This window comes from Apodemus sylvaticus, chromosome 3 (genome assembly GCF_947179515.1).
Source record: "Apodemus sylvaticus chromosome 3, mApoSyl1.1, whole genome shotgun sequence".
NCBI lineage: Eukaryota > Metazoa > Chordata > Mammalia > Rodentia > Muridae > Apodemus > Apodemus sylvaticus.
This window is the reverse complement of record NC_067474.1, coordinates 99,639,669-99,656,005: the sequence shown is the minus strand read 5'-3', so window position 1 is coordinate 99,656,005 and position 16,337 is coordinate 99,639,669. Positions and strand designations below refer to the sequence as shown.

The window sequence follows — 16,337 nt, the reverse complement described above, 5'->3', positions numbered from 1 at the left end:
CCAGCTGTTCTTTTAAAAGACCCATGTTTGATTTCTAGCACCTACATGGTGGCTTACAACTTTGTAACTATTCCAGTTCCAGGGTACCTGATACCCTCTTCTGACCTCTGTAGGCACCAAGCACAAGCACAATGCATATACATACAAGCATTCATACACACACATATATATATACCCCTAACCCTTATATTGATACATACACACATACATATATACAGACAGACAGACAGACAAATATTAGTAGGTCTTTAAAAAACAAAATAAAAGGGGTACTAATTTGGAAGGAACATAATCTGAAAATGGAGTCAGGTGAGAATTCTGAGTGCTTATGAGACTTCAAGAAAACAAAACAAAAAAGTCTTGTGACCTCAGACCTTCAAAGGTCTGAGCGAATTATTCCTGGAATGTGTTTTTGTGCTCCTATCAGGCAGGTAGTGGATAGGAATGAGTTTGCTTCAGAGGAGGTAGAGAGACAGGAGAGGATAATAAAAAGTTAAAAGGGTTTTCTTGCTGTTGTTTTTTGAAACAGAGTCTCATTATGTATCTGTGGCAGACATGGAACTTGATAGCAGACCAAACTGAACCTGAACTCTTGGAGATCTACTTGCCTCTGCCTCTCTCATTTTTTTAAGATTTATTTTTATTTGTAAATTATGTGTACTGGGGACTGCAGTGATGCTCAGAGATTAAGAGGACTGGCTGCTCTTACAGAGGGCCTGGGTTCAATTCCCAGCATACGTAGAGCAGCTCACAACTGTCTAATTCCAGTCCCAAGTGATCCTAAATTCTCTTTCTGGCCTCCAAATGCACTGCATGCATGTAAAGCCCAAATATACATTCAGACATATCATCCTTATGCACAAAAATTAAAAATCATTTTAAAATATATGTATCTGTGTAGGGTATGTGTGCATGAGCTTAAAAGACCCTAAAGGGCTAGAGTGTTTGAATTCTCCTGAAGCCGGAGTTACAGGCTGTTTTGAGATGCCTGATGTGGGTGCTAGGAACTGAACCCAGGTCCTCTGAAAGAAAAGCCAATGCTCTTAACCTCTGAGCTATCTCTCCAGTCCTGTACTTACTTATGTTTGGTTTCTTTCCAGTGAGGGCAGTAGAGGAGTAGGACTCAGCCACAGCAATCCCTTTGTCCTTTGCCTTACCCTCTGAAATGCCCAAATACTAGACCTTTAACTCTCTCTACTATGACCACTTCATATTGCACCTACTTCACGCTGAACACTATTTCTCTGTGTATGTGTACCTCACATTTTTTATTCATTCATCTATTTATTGACACTAAGTTATCTCTATACCCTGCTGCTATCATAAAGCTGAAATGAGCCTGGGGATATAGGTATCACCTCAAGATAGAAATTTTACTCTGGGGCTGGAGAGATGGCTCAGCAGTTAAGAGCACTGACTACTCTTCCAAAGGTCCTGAGTTCAAATCCCAGCAACTACATGGTGGCACACAACCATCTGTAACAAGATCTGACTCCCTCTTCTGGAGTGTTTGAAGACAAGTACAGTGTACTTACATATAATAAATAAATAAATCTTAAAAAAAAAAAAAAGAGCTGGGCAGTGGTGGTACACACCTTTAATCCCAACACTTGGGAGGTAGAGACAGGCGGATTTCTGGTCTAGAGTGAGCTCCAGGACAGCCAGAACTATCCTGGCTCGAGACCCTGGCTCGGGGGGGGGGGGGGGGGGGGGGGGGGGGAAAAGAAAAGAAAAGAAAAGAAAAGAAAAGAAATCTTACTCTGGCTAGATAACTAAATGTTTGACTGCCAGACTATATAATGGTTCTATTTTTAATATAATTTGAGTAACCTTCCCTAATTAATTTCCATGTTTGTACCAATTTACATTCCCACAAATAGTGTTTCATGCCTCTCTTTGCTCTAAACCTTGAGTAACTCTGTGTAGCAAAAGCTTTTCTTTCAGTTTGCTTTTTAAAGACAGGGTCTCACTCTGAAACCCATGCTAGCTAGAACTCACTCTGTAGCTCAGGGTAATCGCAACCTCTCATTAGTCCTCCCACTGAAGGGTTACAAGTGTAAGTCATCATGCTTACCTTTAACAAAGCTTTTCTTAAAGTGTACTTCCTCTTCCTTTTCCTCCTCCTCCCCCAGCCTCTGTTCCCACATGTTCCAGGCTGGCCTCTCTGTCCTTCTCTGCCCCTCCAGCCCCCCACCCCCCCCCACCCCTCCCACCCCATAGCTCTGATGAATTCTATCTGCTCTGCCCCTTCTCCAGGTCCTTACTCCCCTCCTTTCCCCCAAATAAACTTCCCTTATACCAGGTCTGTTACACGGTCTAATTTCTCAGAAAGACACCTTGACCCATGCCAAGTCAAGTCCCCTGCCTACCACCTACTGCATTATATTTTATAACAGCTTCTCCCTCCTGAGTGCCAGAATTAAAGGCATGTAGTACAACTGCTGGTGCCCAGGGAATTCATGAATGTAAACAAAACACTATTCAACTTACACAACAAAATATCATCGCTACAATTCTTCTCACTGTTATCAAAATTTCAAAATTTATCTGCATGTTCCCACATCATGCATAATAAATGTTTTTTTAATCAAAGAAAGTACCATTTTATCAGCTATTGGCTACACTTAAGAGGGGGTTAGTGGTTTCCTTTAGAGAGCTCTATCAATACCACTTAAGTCAAAGAACTATAAAATTGAAGTCATTTTGAATAAAATCAGTTGATAGAACAATGACATTCTCCACTACTGTGTCTGTGGCTCAAAGTTTTACACAAGAGTGATGTAAAAAAAGACTGCAAACACAAATGCCTAAAAGTACTTAGGCCAACCTACAGAAGGTTAAAACAGGAGGATTAAAGCAAGTTCCAGGCCTAGGCTAGATAGTGAGATTCATCCAGGTCAGCAAAGGCTACTTATTGACTGAGGTCCTGTCTCAAGAGAGCTGGAGCAAGAGGAGTAAAAGGAGGGAGGAAAGAAGAGAGAGAAATTAAAGAAAGAGAGAAAGAGAGAGAAAGAGAGAGACAGAGAGAGAGAGAGAGAGAGAGAGAGAGAGAAAGAAAGAAAGAAAGAAAGAAAGAAAGAAAGAAAGAAAGAAAGAAAGAAAGAAAGAAAGAAAGAAAGAAAGAAAGAAAAGAGGAAAAGGAAAAAGAAAAGAAGGCCAGGCAGGATAAACAAGCCCTGGGAAGTAGAGGATGCAGACGGCCACTGCTAACAGGGTAAATCCAGTTGTTAACTGTCTAATCCATTTGGGAAAACTAGAACTTCGTTTCTGAAGGCTATGCAAAGTCAAGCTGGCCAGGTGTGGTGGCAAATAGAGAAGATTCACCAAGAGCTTGAGGCTGGCCTGGTCTACTCAGTGAGTTCTAAACCAGCCAGGACAGCTTAGTGAGATCTTACCTCAAAGAAAGGAGGTGGGGGTGGCAAAAACCCAAACCCAGCTTGGCTATATCAGTAATCCCACAATTTAGGAGGTTGCAGCAGTAAGATCAGAAGTTCCTGGTGGACAACCTCATAGAGGGATTCTGGAGCCAACCTGGGCTGCAGGAGACTCCATGAAGGGACCAGGAAAGGAGTAGAAGAGAAGGAGGCCATTAGCTTACCACTAAGAGTCATAGGCCAATGCACCTATCTATCAAACTAATAGTACAATACATGTTGGGAAATTTAAAAGAACAACTTTAGGTCTGGTTAATTTTGGTGTGTGTGTGTGTGTGTGTGTGTGTGTGTGTGTGTGTGTGTGTTATTTCTGGCAAGGATATATAATAAAATTAAAAAAAAAAATCAATGATTCCCAGTGGCATTTGAACAGAGTACGTTGGCATGAAGAACTAAAAAAGAATTTTTTTGGGGGGGGGGGGTTAGATTTGGTTTTTTTTCGAGACAGGGTTTCTCTGTATAGCCCTGGCTGTCCTGGAACTCACTCTGTAGACCAGGCTGGCCTCGAATTCAGAAATCCGCCTGCCTCTGCCTCCCAGAGTGCTGGGATTACAGGCGTGCACCACCACCGCTAAAAAGAAAATTTGGCACTTTGTTTTGTTTTGTTTTAAGAAGGGGTCTCATGGTGGTATGGATGTGACAATTTTGAAATTATTCTGTGTCTATATCTGAGTGAACACTTGTCAGAATTCCTGCTGTAAGAAAAAGGCTACAATTTGGAGACTGAAGACAAGATTCAGTATATTAGAAAAATCCAAAGCAACAGTAGGAATGCGTAACTTCAGCACATGTATACTAAGGCCAGTTCATGCCCTTAAATAGCATATTAAAGCAGGTGTGGTGGAACTAGCATAGCCCATAATCCCAGCACTCAGGAAGCTGAGGCTGAATGTTCAGGTATTTAATAAGCAGGCTATCTATATCACCCACTCCAAGGGTGGAGGAACAGCAAGAAAGACAGAGTAGAAAGAAACTAAGAGACAAAGTTTGGGATGAAATGTTGTAAAAGTCCATCATCCAGGTAAAACCAGATGTGAAGTCTCAGCAGAAGAGATTTCCTAAAAAAGAATACATCCATCAACATCCTGGCTGGAGGGATGAGGGAGTTACAAGGTCCTACCCACTCCATGGGGAACTATAGACAGTTAACAGTTAGAGAAAGAGGGACATTTTCTAATGTTATTCCTATAAATAGCCTGTTCCCAAAGTCCATGTAAGCAACCCTAATTAAACTCATTAGGTCACTAAAAAGACGGGAGCAGATGCAGGGCTAGTTAAGAGATGAGAAATTGTAGGGGAGCGAGAGAGTAAGGGATGCATAGGATTAAATACACTACATATGTGTATGAAGATGTTGGAATTAAACATATTATTATGTATAAATAATATATGCCAATAAAAACATTAAAAATTTTAAGGAAAACTAAATAAATGCATATTGATATAAAACCAAAGTATGTATGGAGATGAATCTCATTAGTAGGACAATTATGCATAGTTTCATTTTTGCAAAATGTTCATTTTCAATTATGCAAAATGTTTCATTTTGGAGAAATCTGTTTTTTGAGACAAGGTCTCACTTTGCCACTCAGTATTTGATCCCAGTCTGATATGGAAACCATGGCATCCTCCTGCCTCTGCTGCAACAGTGCTGGGAGTTGAATTGTGATCTATCACATCCAACTAGTAACATAAAATGTTATCAGTAGAAAAATAAAAAAAAAATACCATCTTTACAACTTTCCTACAAATCTAAAATTATTCAAAAATATTAATTTTTAAGGTTGAGGACATATCTCAGTGATAGATCACTTTCCTAGCTTGGGAGAAGTTCTGAGTTCAATCTACAGCATTACTAGAAAAAGTTAAAATAATTTGATTTTCTTTAATTTTTTTACTGAGGGAAAAGGAATGTGCCCATGAGTATGAGCACACAAGCCTGTGGAGGCCAGAGGCAGATTCTGGGTATCTTCCTCAAGTGTTTTTCTGCCTTATTTTTGAGTCAAGATTTGTCACTGAACCTAGAGCTCACCAGTTCAGTAGACTGGCCAGCAAGATGCCAGGGGTCCTCCCATCTCACCTCCTCAGTGCTGGGATGACGGGAGCACAATGTCACAGCTGGCTTTTTAATGTGGATGCTGGGAATCAAGTACTCTTGCTTACATTGCAAACACTTTAACAAATGGGTCAATATCCCTGTTCCAATAATTTAAATATATGTTTTATTAACTTATTACATATTCATATGGACAGTATTTACAACGGCAATTAAAACAGTCCACACATCCATCAACTGGTACCAATATCCATCAGTACCACATATCCAAAATGTGGTACAATATATTTATTTACACAATCAAGTGCTGTTCAACAATAAGAAGAAATAAAGTACCAACACACGTGTCCACAAAGATGATGCTTGAAAACATTCCACTAAGCTAGCCACAGACAAACATATGTAATATGGTTCTATTTCAGTAAAATGTTCAGAACAGCAAATCTCTAGAAGCAGAGTGAAGAGGATTCAAGAGATGTAGGTGTAGAATAGAGTTTATTTAGGGCATGGGGAGGGGAGTTAAAGGGGTATTAGAGGCAGAGAAAGGCAGAGAGGAGAGAATAGAGAAATAGAGGTTGGCCATGGCCATGTGGAGAAAGGAGGGAAGGGAAGGGGTAGAGAAAAAGGAAGGGAAGAGCCCAAGAGGGCAAGAGAGAACAAGAAAAGAGGCAAGAGAGAAAGGAGGGGCAAGCAGCCCCTTTTATAGAGCGCCAGGCCTACCTAGCTATTGTCAGGTAACTGTGGAGAGGAGCATACCTGGTTGTTGCTAGGTAACCTTGGGGTGGAGTTTAGACAGAATCCTAATGAGGTGTGTGTCCTTCCTAGTTCCGATTGCTTCAGAACACACCCAGAGCCAGAAGGTGGTGTCTTACTCTTTTCATTCCAAGACTAGGGAGGCAGAGGGAGATGGATCTCTGAGGTCGAAGGCAGCCTGGTCTACAGACTGAGTTCCAGGTACAGAAAAACCCTGTCTTGAAAAACCCAAAACCAACCAACCAACCAAGCAAAAAACCCACACGCCCAGAAGCAGCAGTCAACAAAAGCAACAAACAGTACTTAATCCACCCCCTACAGTAACTCCCTGGGGCAGGGTCCCTTAGAGAAATGACAAGGCTGAAATGAAGCAAGGAAAATATAAGGTACACTCAGAATGCCACATGCAAACGACACTTTAAAGATTAATGGGGCCCTGTCAGTAGTCACAGGTACTAGGTTAATGAGTCTCCCATAATTCAAACTGTGGATGATCTCTGAATCAAAATGTGGGGCATGACTCAGGAGTAAACTACATACAAAAAGACAAAGAATGGTAGCAATAGATTATAATACATTAAGTTTTCCAAACGTGAACCCATCCTGGTCCTGCAATATGAAGGCCAGAAGACTTTTACAATATAATGTCAAATGGTGTGGGTGAAGAGAAGGAATGATAAAAACAAAACAAAACAACAAAAAAAACCCCACTTTATAATCACGTAATCAAACTCAATCTAGAGTTGAGACTTGAGTGTTAGGTTTCAAACCTGGGACAAAGGGCTGAGGTGCGAATTTAACATAACAAAGTGGACCTGGCTACCAAGTTCTCACTGCATCCCTTAGTCCCTAACACAGGACCTTCCTGGCTAGTATACCCAGGCCCCTGTACCTTCAGTTCCAGTCCAGAGTCTGGGCTGGGCCTCTAGTCCTCCAGTGCCCTTTCCTATATGATCCAGCCATTTTGGTTACCCCTTCACTTTTGGGCCTCCTGTTGGCTGCGCCTGGTTCTCCTCTTCCTCTTCACTGTCCCTTCCCCTTGTCCTCACATGGCTTAGAGTCATGTCTACTCTGGACTCTCCCAGATGTCCCAGTCTCTGGCTACACACTCTTTTTTATCTATAATAAACTTTCTCCTCCACCATACCTAGAAGCAGTCTGTCCTTTCCCTTTTTATTTATATTGGCATTCTTTCTAGCCTCCGCCCAACAGTTACCTGGCAACAGCCAGATACACCTGGCTTGCTATAAAAAGGAGCTGTAGACCCCTCCTCACCCTCTGACCCTTCTCTGAGTCTCTTCTTTCCCTGACTCCTTTTCCTTCTCCATTGTGTTCCTGGCTGCCTCCTCCTCCCACCCCTCTGTCTTTCTCAGTCTCTACTCCCTTTTCAACTCCCCTTCCCACACCCTGAATAAACTCTATTCCACACTATATACCGGTCTATGGCTGGTCCCTCAGGGGGAAGGGAAGCCTCAGCATGGGCTCTATAAAACATATCCTGGTCTTTTTGTTTTTTTTATAAACCACAACAATTTCTTTTTCATTCAAAGAACACTGAGCAAAAGTCCATTAGAAACTGTACTGCTAGAAAATGTTAGTCTGGTGAGAGATGATATACCTGGAACTCCACATTTAAAATGCTGAGTGAGGGACTGGAGAGATGGCTCAGCAGGTAAGAGCATTGGCTGTTCTTCCAAAGGTCCTGAGTTCAAATCCCAGCAACCACATGGTGGCTCACAACCATCTGTAATGAGATCTGACACCCTCTTCTGGTGTGTCTAAAGATAGCTTCAGTGTACTTACATATAATAATAAAAAACATTTGGGCTGGAGCAAGTAGAGATACCGAGTTCAATTCCCAGCAACCGCATGATCACAACCAGCTCACAACAACTGTACAGCTACAGTGTACTCATATACATTAAGTAAAATAAATAAATCTTTTTTTTTTAACAAAAAAAAAATGCTGAGTAAGGATCTTGAGTTTAAGGGTGGCCTGGACCAATAAATATGGAGCCCCAGGCTAGTCTGGATTACAAAGAAAGATTATGTCTCAAAAATCAAAACAGATGGGTCAGTGAAACGGCTTGGTAGATAAAGGAACTTACCAATATATGACAACCTGGGTCTCCAGGCCTCAAATGGTAGAAGAAACCAATTCCTGCAAGTTGTCCTCTGACCATCACCACACAGGTACCACAGCAACCACACACACACACATACACACAAATGTTTATTTTTTTAAAAAAAAGTCAGAGATGGCCCAGTGATTACAGTTCTTGTCCCACAAGCAAGAGTTCAATCCCTGAAACCTAAGTAAATTTTGGGTAGGCTTGGTAGCTTTCCTGTAATCCTACCTCTGAAGGCAGAGATGGGAATCCCAGAATAGTTGGGCTTCTGAGACTAGCTGTATGTGAGCTTTTGGGTTGATCCTGCCTGGTAAGAAAATAATGGAAGAAAAATTAAGGAAGATTCCCTGATATCAACCTCAATCCTCCATATGCACACTCAATGCCTATATACACACCTACACATGCATGTGCTTCACACATGTAAACACATATAACACACACAAGCACATGAAAAAGCTTTAAAATAGTGACATAGAAACACACACACACACACACACACACCAGATTTATCTTTAATCTTAGCACTCTAGAGATAGGCTGTTGGATCTCTTGAGTTCAAGGTCAAGGCCAGGCTAGCTACATAGTGAAAGACCCTGACTGTGGGGCTGGAATGGAACTCTCCAAAAAATTGAAAGTCACACTTCAAGCCAAGTATGAAGGCTAAGGCAGAAATCTTTTTTGCAAGTTTAAGTCCAGCCTACACTATAGAGTGCGACCATGTCTCAAAAAAGAAAAGAAAAACATACAGGCTAGAGAGAGGGCTTTGTGTTTTAAGAGTTGACCCCCAGTACTCACATGGCAGCTCACAACCATCTGTAACTCCAGTCTGGGGGGAATACACATTCAAACCAAAGACTCACACACATAAGAGTTTAAAATTAAAGAGAACACTGGGTCTCAGGTGAGAATAGTCTTTCAGAGAAAAGTTGAACTGTCATATAATAAGGGAACAATTTTATAAGAGAGAAGAAGGCTTCAGGCCAGTTAACTAAGCCTCTTACCTGAGAAGTGAAGAGCCACACACCCCTCCACCACATCTTACAGTTGCCACTGTGTTATAGTCTACAGTGCAACCATAGGACCCCACTGATCACAGCAAAACTAAATTACTGAATAATCCCTTTTTAAAATGCATATGTAACAACTATTTTGTGAGAGAGGGAAGCACAAGCATCATAGCATCAATGAGGAAGTCAGATGACAACTTTGCAGGAACCAGTTTCTCTTTCTACGATGCAGAAGCTGGGGATCAAACTCAAGCTGGCAACGTGACAGCACGTAACCTTATCCACTGAGCCACGTCACTAGCCTCTGAATAATTCACCTTTCTATATAGTAAAATCTCCTTTATAGAGGCTAGGAATCCAGCTAAATGCTGATATACATGATCACCACGTAAAAGAAGGCTCCAAATTCAATGTACAGCACCCTTTAAAAAAAAAAAAGTCTACCTTCCGTTTTGTTCCATTAGCCAATTCCCAAGCAACATCCAGTTAATTGTGACAGGTCTGTGTTTTGATCTTGTAAACTCCCTCTCTTCATTCTTTCCAAAACAAAACTTTTCAGGTTTATTCATTCAGGAGGAAAGTGGGGCTTGTTTTGTGGTACATACTTCTAATGATGGCATTCAAGAGGCTAGAGAAAGAATCGCCAAGTGTTTGAGGCCCATCCATGCCATACTGTGAACTGCAGGCCAGCTTAGGACATACAGCAAAATCTCATTCAATAAACAAATAAGAATAAAATGTTTTAGAGGGAGCCAAGTAGAGAGTTTTGTTAGTAACTACTCTTTTTAAAGATGTATTTATGTGTCTTAAATGTCTCACTCCATATATATATATATGTATATATATACATATATATATATATATGTACCAAATGCAAACCTGCACTTGTCAAGGTCAGGAAGACCTGACAGTATCCTGGAACTGGAGGATACCTGTGGGTGTTGGGAACCAAACCCTGGTCCTTTACAAGAACAAGTGTTCTTATCTGCTGAGCCACTTCTCCAGTCCCAGAACTGTACAGGAGAATCAGGAGATATCTCCGCAAGTAAAGAAAGTTATTGGTAAGCTTTGTCCAAAATGTTAAGAATCAGAACAACAAATATATTGAACACAACTGGGCATATAGTCTATCACTTGGGAAGCAAAATGGAGAAGGACAGCTACTGGTACATGAATTTGAGGACTGATGGAGGACACTCCCCTGGCATCTGCAGGCACCTACACTCACATATACATATCTACACAGAGACATATATATATATTTTGTCTTTATTTTTATTATTTTTGATCATGTATATATACATGATCAAAATTATATATTTATATATATTTACATATAAATATATATAAATATATTATATATATATATTTACATATAAATATATATAATTATATATATATATATACATGATCAAAAATAATAAAAATAAAGACAAAAAGAGAGGCAAACTTAACTATTAGGAAGCAGAAAGGGCAAGTGACAGAAAGAGCTGGAGAGATGACTCAACAGTTAATACTTGCCACTTTTCCAAAGGACCCAAGTTGAATTTCCAGCACCACATCCTTCCGATCTAATCTATTCCTTCAATTTCCTTAGGTATCATGTACAAGCAATTTTAACAAAGAGAAATCCAGAGCAACAAAAAAAAATCAAGAGCCAGCACAGTGTCGCACACCTGTAATTCTCCCACTCTGGAATCAGCAGCAGGCAGGAAGGTCTGGAATCCAAGGCCTGGCCGTGATGGTTAGCCCAGCTCTACATACTACAGTTCCCATAGAATCTCACCAGCGCTTAGCCACCTCCACTATAAACACCCCCTTCAGAGTGGTAGCTGTGTCAATAACTGGAGAATCTGCTGTGTCCACACAGTCATCACCTAGAGTCTCTAGTATACAGGGTTCCTCTTGGTGGTATTAATTCTATGGCTTTGAACAAATGAACAGTGCACACATCTACTATTATAGTTTCACAAATATTTTCTGTGCTTTGCCTTTCCTCCCTTCTTTTCTGGACCTCCCTTTGTTGCTGTATTTCTTTTCCTTACTGCTTTTTAAGGCAGGTCTCATAGTACAGATAGGCTTTGAACTCCCACTTCAGTCTCTCAAGTAGTAGGATGACAGGCAGGCACCAAAACCACACTTTGTTGTTCCTGGGGTTTTGGGGTTTTTTTGCTTTGTTTTCATTTGTCTAACTTTTTATTATTTATTTGTGTATGTAGGTGAAGCAGATGGTATAGTACATGTATGAAGATTGACTTGCAGGAGTCACTTAGCTCCTACCATGTGGGGCCTAGGGATCAAATTCAGGTCATTAGGAGTGATAACAGGTGCCTTACATGCTCAGCTATCTCAGTGATCCTTACTGTGTTTTCTGGGACAAGATCTTGACTAGCCAGGCTGGCCTCAACCTCACTCTGAAGCTCAAGCTAGTCTGGATCCTCCTGACCACCTTCTAACTACTGGGGTTACAGGCATGTGAGTTCATGTCCAGCTATTGATTTCCACTTATTGTTACCCATTTTAGTGCAGCGCCACTAAATGCCTAAACCACATATGTGAGCTGGAGATATGACTTAGTGGTGGAAAGAATGTTCATTATGCTTAAGGCTCTGAGTTCAACCCCCCCCCCAAAAAAATCTTAATAGCTGGGTGTGGTGGCACACACCTGTAATCCCAGCACTTGGGAGGCAGAGGCAGGCAGATTTCTGAGTACAAGACCAGCCTGGTCTACAGAGTGAGTTCCAGGACAGCCAGGGCTATACAGAGAAACCCTGTCTTGAAAAATTAAAAAAAAAAAAAAACAAAAAAATTCTTACTAACCCAGAAGTTATGAGTGAGAATTATACTGCCTTTCCTCCACAGCAGTAATCCAAGCAGCAGCAGTAAAACAGGGGAAGATAAAAGTCAGCCAATTTGAAAGGAGAAAGTTTATCTCCAGCTTTCTTAGCAAAATACTATGAATGAACTTGGGGAAGAAAAGAAAGAAAAGAAAAAAGAAATATAATAGCAATTAGAAATAAAATGAAAGTCTGAGCAGACCACAGTGAGGAACGACCTGCAAGCCCTGCACTTTGGAGTAGGAGGCAGAAGAGTTTAAGGTCATCCTTAGCTGTGTAGTAAGTTCAAGGTTACCTAGGTATTTACCTCTCTCAGCATTTAAGACAACAGCAAGCACAGCAAGTTCCAGGCTTACCTAAACTATATACCAGGACTTTGCACTCCCCCCATAGACACAAAAAGTAGGCATGCCTTTGGTCCCACACTAAAGCAAAAGCAGGAGGCTTATAGAATTCAAGGCCTTCTCCCATAAATACTATTATAAATCTTAAATAATAAAGTATCTAAATTTAGATTCCTTATACCATGATGCTAAAAGACCTCTTTTACTAGGTTATCACACAGGACTTTCCTTCCTGATTTTCAACTCTCTTTTTTGGTGCTCTTTTTGTTTCTTCTAAACAAGGTGTCACCACTTAACCCAAGCTGAGGTGGAATGCTGAGTAGGAAGGCCGGCCTCACTTCTACAGTCATCCTGTCTCCACCCTCCAATTGCTGGGGAGGGGGACTGCAAGTATGCAGCACCACACCTGGCCTCCCAAAGCTTAGCTGCTAGAGAGACTTCCCAGTCCACCAAGGCATCCCACGGATATAAAAATCTATAAACCTGACAGTCTGAAAGAAGGTATGGCTTGAGCAGCACAGTCCTTAAAAAGGTGACATCTTAATTCACGCATTATAAAAACTTGTGTCCTAATATTCTGCAAGCATTTTCTACTAGAAATTCGAGTTATAACCGGCATTCTGTTTCCAAGTCAGAGCAGTCGGATGAGGGAGACAACGTGCCACTGACTCAGCTGCTTTCTTTTTCCCTTTACAACCTGTACTTAAGGTTCAAGAACAAGGCGAAAATGTAACTTTCAAAGTGAGCAGCACCCGGGCAGTGGTGGCGCATGCCTGTAATCCCAGCACTCTGGGAGGCAGAGGCAGGCGGATTTCTGAGGTCGAGGCCAGCCTGGTCTACAGAGTGAGTTCCAGGACAGCCAGGGCTACACAAGAGAAACCCTGTCTTGAAAAACCCAAATCCAAAAAAAAAAAAAAAAAAACCAAACAACAACAACAACAAAAAAAACCACCAAAAACAAAACAAAGTGAGCAGCAAAGCCAATATGGTATTTGTCTTAGCAATGAGATAGGAGATGCTTCAGTCTTAACTGGCAGATACACAAAAAAGCAAAGGTGCCTTGTCATTACTTACCATGCAAAACCCTTCATGCATAAGTTACAAACTGCTGTTTACTACAGATGCTTAACGTGTTTCCTTAGAAAAAGCTCCTGCCCAAATAACCATATAAATCTGCCATCCTGAATTGTCACAGCCTACACAATTTAAAACATTTGCTTTTAAGAATAGTCGCCACCCACAACTTTACCACAAATTTCTTCAGCTACATGCTCAAGTTTATACTATAAAAACTCTGTATTTATTCCCAACAGAATGCACTCGTTTACAAATTACACAAGAGTAAATTATTAAAATACAAAACATTAACATTTCTGACACATCTTTTCTATTATTCAAATAAACAAACTCCAAGCAAGTACCATTGGCCAAAAATCAAATGACATGGTATCATTTCACTAAAACCAGTAATAAAGACTATTAGACCCCTTAATCTCAATCCATTACTTTATAAATAGTAAATAATCAAAGGAATGGACTGAATAGCAGAAAACCTTTTACCACTAACTAAAAAGCAATTCAATGCAATCCAGTAAGAGGCAGGTCATGTTCATGAGCACAAATCTAAGATTATGTCTGAAATTTCTGAGGTCCCAGTCTTACATCAAGAAGACAGTTTGCCAACTTTTTAGCATTAATATTGAGAACAGAGCAGAAAATATAGCGGGTTTTTATGGTCATAATGACTGTGATAAAGTTTTCCTTTTGCAATTCTTTTTTAACAGAAAAGTCACATGAGTTCGAGATTTGAGGTAGTTTAGTATATATACATGATTATCAAATGTTTACTGAAGACCTGACAATAGGACATTACACCTAAAGATCTTTTCTAGGTTACTTCTCCTTGGAAGTATGGAAATAGACGGGAAGATCGATTTCTAGAGTTAACTGGGCTCGTGTTTGCACACAATTAAGTAGCCTCAGTACATCAACTGTTCAGACTACAGTGCATGACACAATCACACAGCAAGTTGAGCTTTCAGTACTGGGGAATGACACCTTCTTTCACATTTGCTCAAGTAACTGCGGTAACTGCCTTAAATTTTCCCGTGTGAAACCAACGAAATTTGAGGGAAAGGGGGGGGGCATTCTAAAAACTGGGTCATTCCTTATTTGTTCTCTCCAAGCACATTCTTCGGGAGGGAAACGGCCTACGAATAAAAGGGGAGGGGGAAGACGTGACAACGTGACAGCATCTCTAATGCTTAAAAGTTACGGCTCTTACAAGAGTCAGCACTTAGGGGCTCATTAGTTGGCTTCATTTGAGTTTAGTCACCCCAAAGCTGAATGGAGCCTTCCTGTAAGTTAGCCCCAACAAAGCAGCCCTAAACATCAGCCACGGTCTGGCAGAGGAGGAAATGCTCTGGATTCACCTGCGGCACCTGTCTGCACCCCGGTTCCTCCACCTCCGCAGCGTCCGCAGATCCTTACGCTCCACCACAGTCGCCACCGCTCTGGCCCCGCCGGCCGGGCCAGGGCCCGAGAGCCTGGTTCCCGCCTCACCCCGGCGGCAGAGGCCAGGCCCTGTCCCTGCACCGAGGCGATCCTCACGAGGCCCTCCGGCCGCAGCCTCTCCGCACGGCAGCCCGCAGGCTCTGGGGACCTCCCGCCCGCTCGGCGACTAGGCCAGCCGGCTGCTCCCCTCCTCCGGCGCAGTCCCGCACGCTACCTGAGCGGCTTGGCGGCGCGGGAGGGATTAGGCAGGGCGGCGGTGCGGACTCACCTGCGCCGGCCCAGTCGGCGACTGTCCGACACCGTCGCTTCCTGGGCTGAGAAAGCGCCGGCTAGGCGGCCTGGGCACCCTCCGCTGGCAGGACCCGGACGCCGGTGGCCCCTCTGCGCCTGCGCCTCCGCGCGGCCGGGTCTCCTGGGGCACAGCCTGCAGCGAGGGCAACTGCCGACCGAAGGGCTCGCGGGCGCTGCGGGAGGTCCGACGTCTAGGCACTCCGGACCGCTGCGAAACTGCCCCGACCACAGACCGCCATGTTTCTGTTCCCTTTTCTTTTTTGCTTTCCTCTCCTTCCGCTCCTTTCCACAGAACACCACTTTCCCTCCCTCCGTCCCTCTCCCTTTCCTTCTGCGGGGGCGGTAGAAAGGACGCGGGAGGTGGGGTCCGGGGTCGGACCCGCCCCGCTAGAGCCACGCCCCTGTGGGTTGGGCTCCGCCCAGAGGTTTGACCCACGCCCCCAGACTCCTATCAAGCCTCACGCTCAGGCCACGCCTCTGCGCTTGGGCTCCGCCCCGTGAACGCCCTCCTCCTGGCAGAGGGACCCATTCTAGTCGACCTCTGGGTGCTCCTTAGAATCCCGTCGCAGGCCTACCGGATCCCGAAACGAGAAACCGCCAGCTCTTCGGGCGCTAGTTGCAGCCTTTCTGTTTGTTCTGCGTTCTTTTTGCGGTGGCCTGTGGCAGGTGACTCCGGGCTCGGGCTTTTAAAGAATGAGAAAGTGACAGAATAGCTCAAGGTCAATGAAAGAAAAAAGAAAGCCAAGGGAGACTTGCAGTTTCCCTTTAGTAGAGGTTGGAAGTCCCACCCATAGCTGTGTGACCCCGAAGTATGACACTGGAAGGCTGCCCTTCTCTAAATCTCTGGACCTTAGCTGCGTTGGATTTCTCTACTTCTGCCCAGATTTTGATAACGCCAAACATGTAACTCTTTAATTTAGATAATCGTAACTTGCTGCCTCCCAAAGGTAACCTAGATCTAAAGGTAAA

General features: G+C 42.7%; 1 protein-coding gene across 5 annotated transcripts in view; it reads right to left on the bottom strand.

Annotated features, from left to right (window-relative positions):
* Positions 1 to 15,724, bottom strand: part of Dennd4c (DENN domain containing 4C) — an 85,343-nt gene extending 69,619 nt beyond the window's left edge. For 3 of the 5 annotated variants that reach the window (XM_052176705.1, XM_052176708.1, XM_052176709.1), the window contains exon 1: positions 15,346 to 15,724. The gene's annotated coding sequence lies outside the window, so the exon portion shown is untranslated. Of the gene's footprint in view, positions 1 to 8,600; positions 8,680 to 14,995; positions 15,258 to 15,345 lie in introns of those variants that run through there. The other 2 variants (XM_052176706.1, XM_052176707.1) reach the window with 2 other exon arrangements.
* Between the last annotated feature and the right edge of the window lie 613 nt (positions 15,725 to 16,337).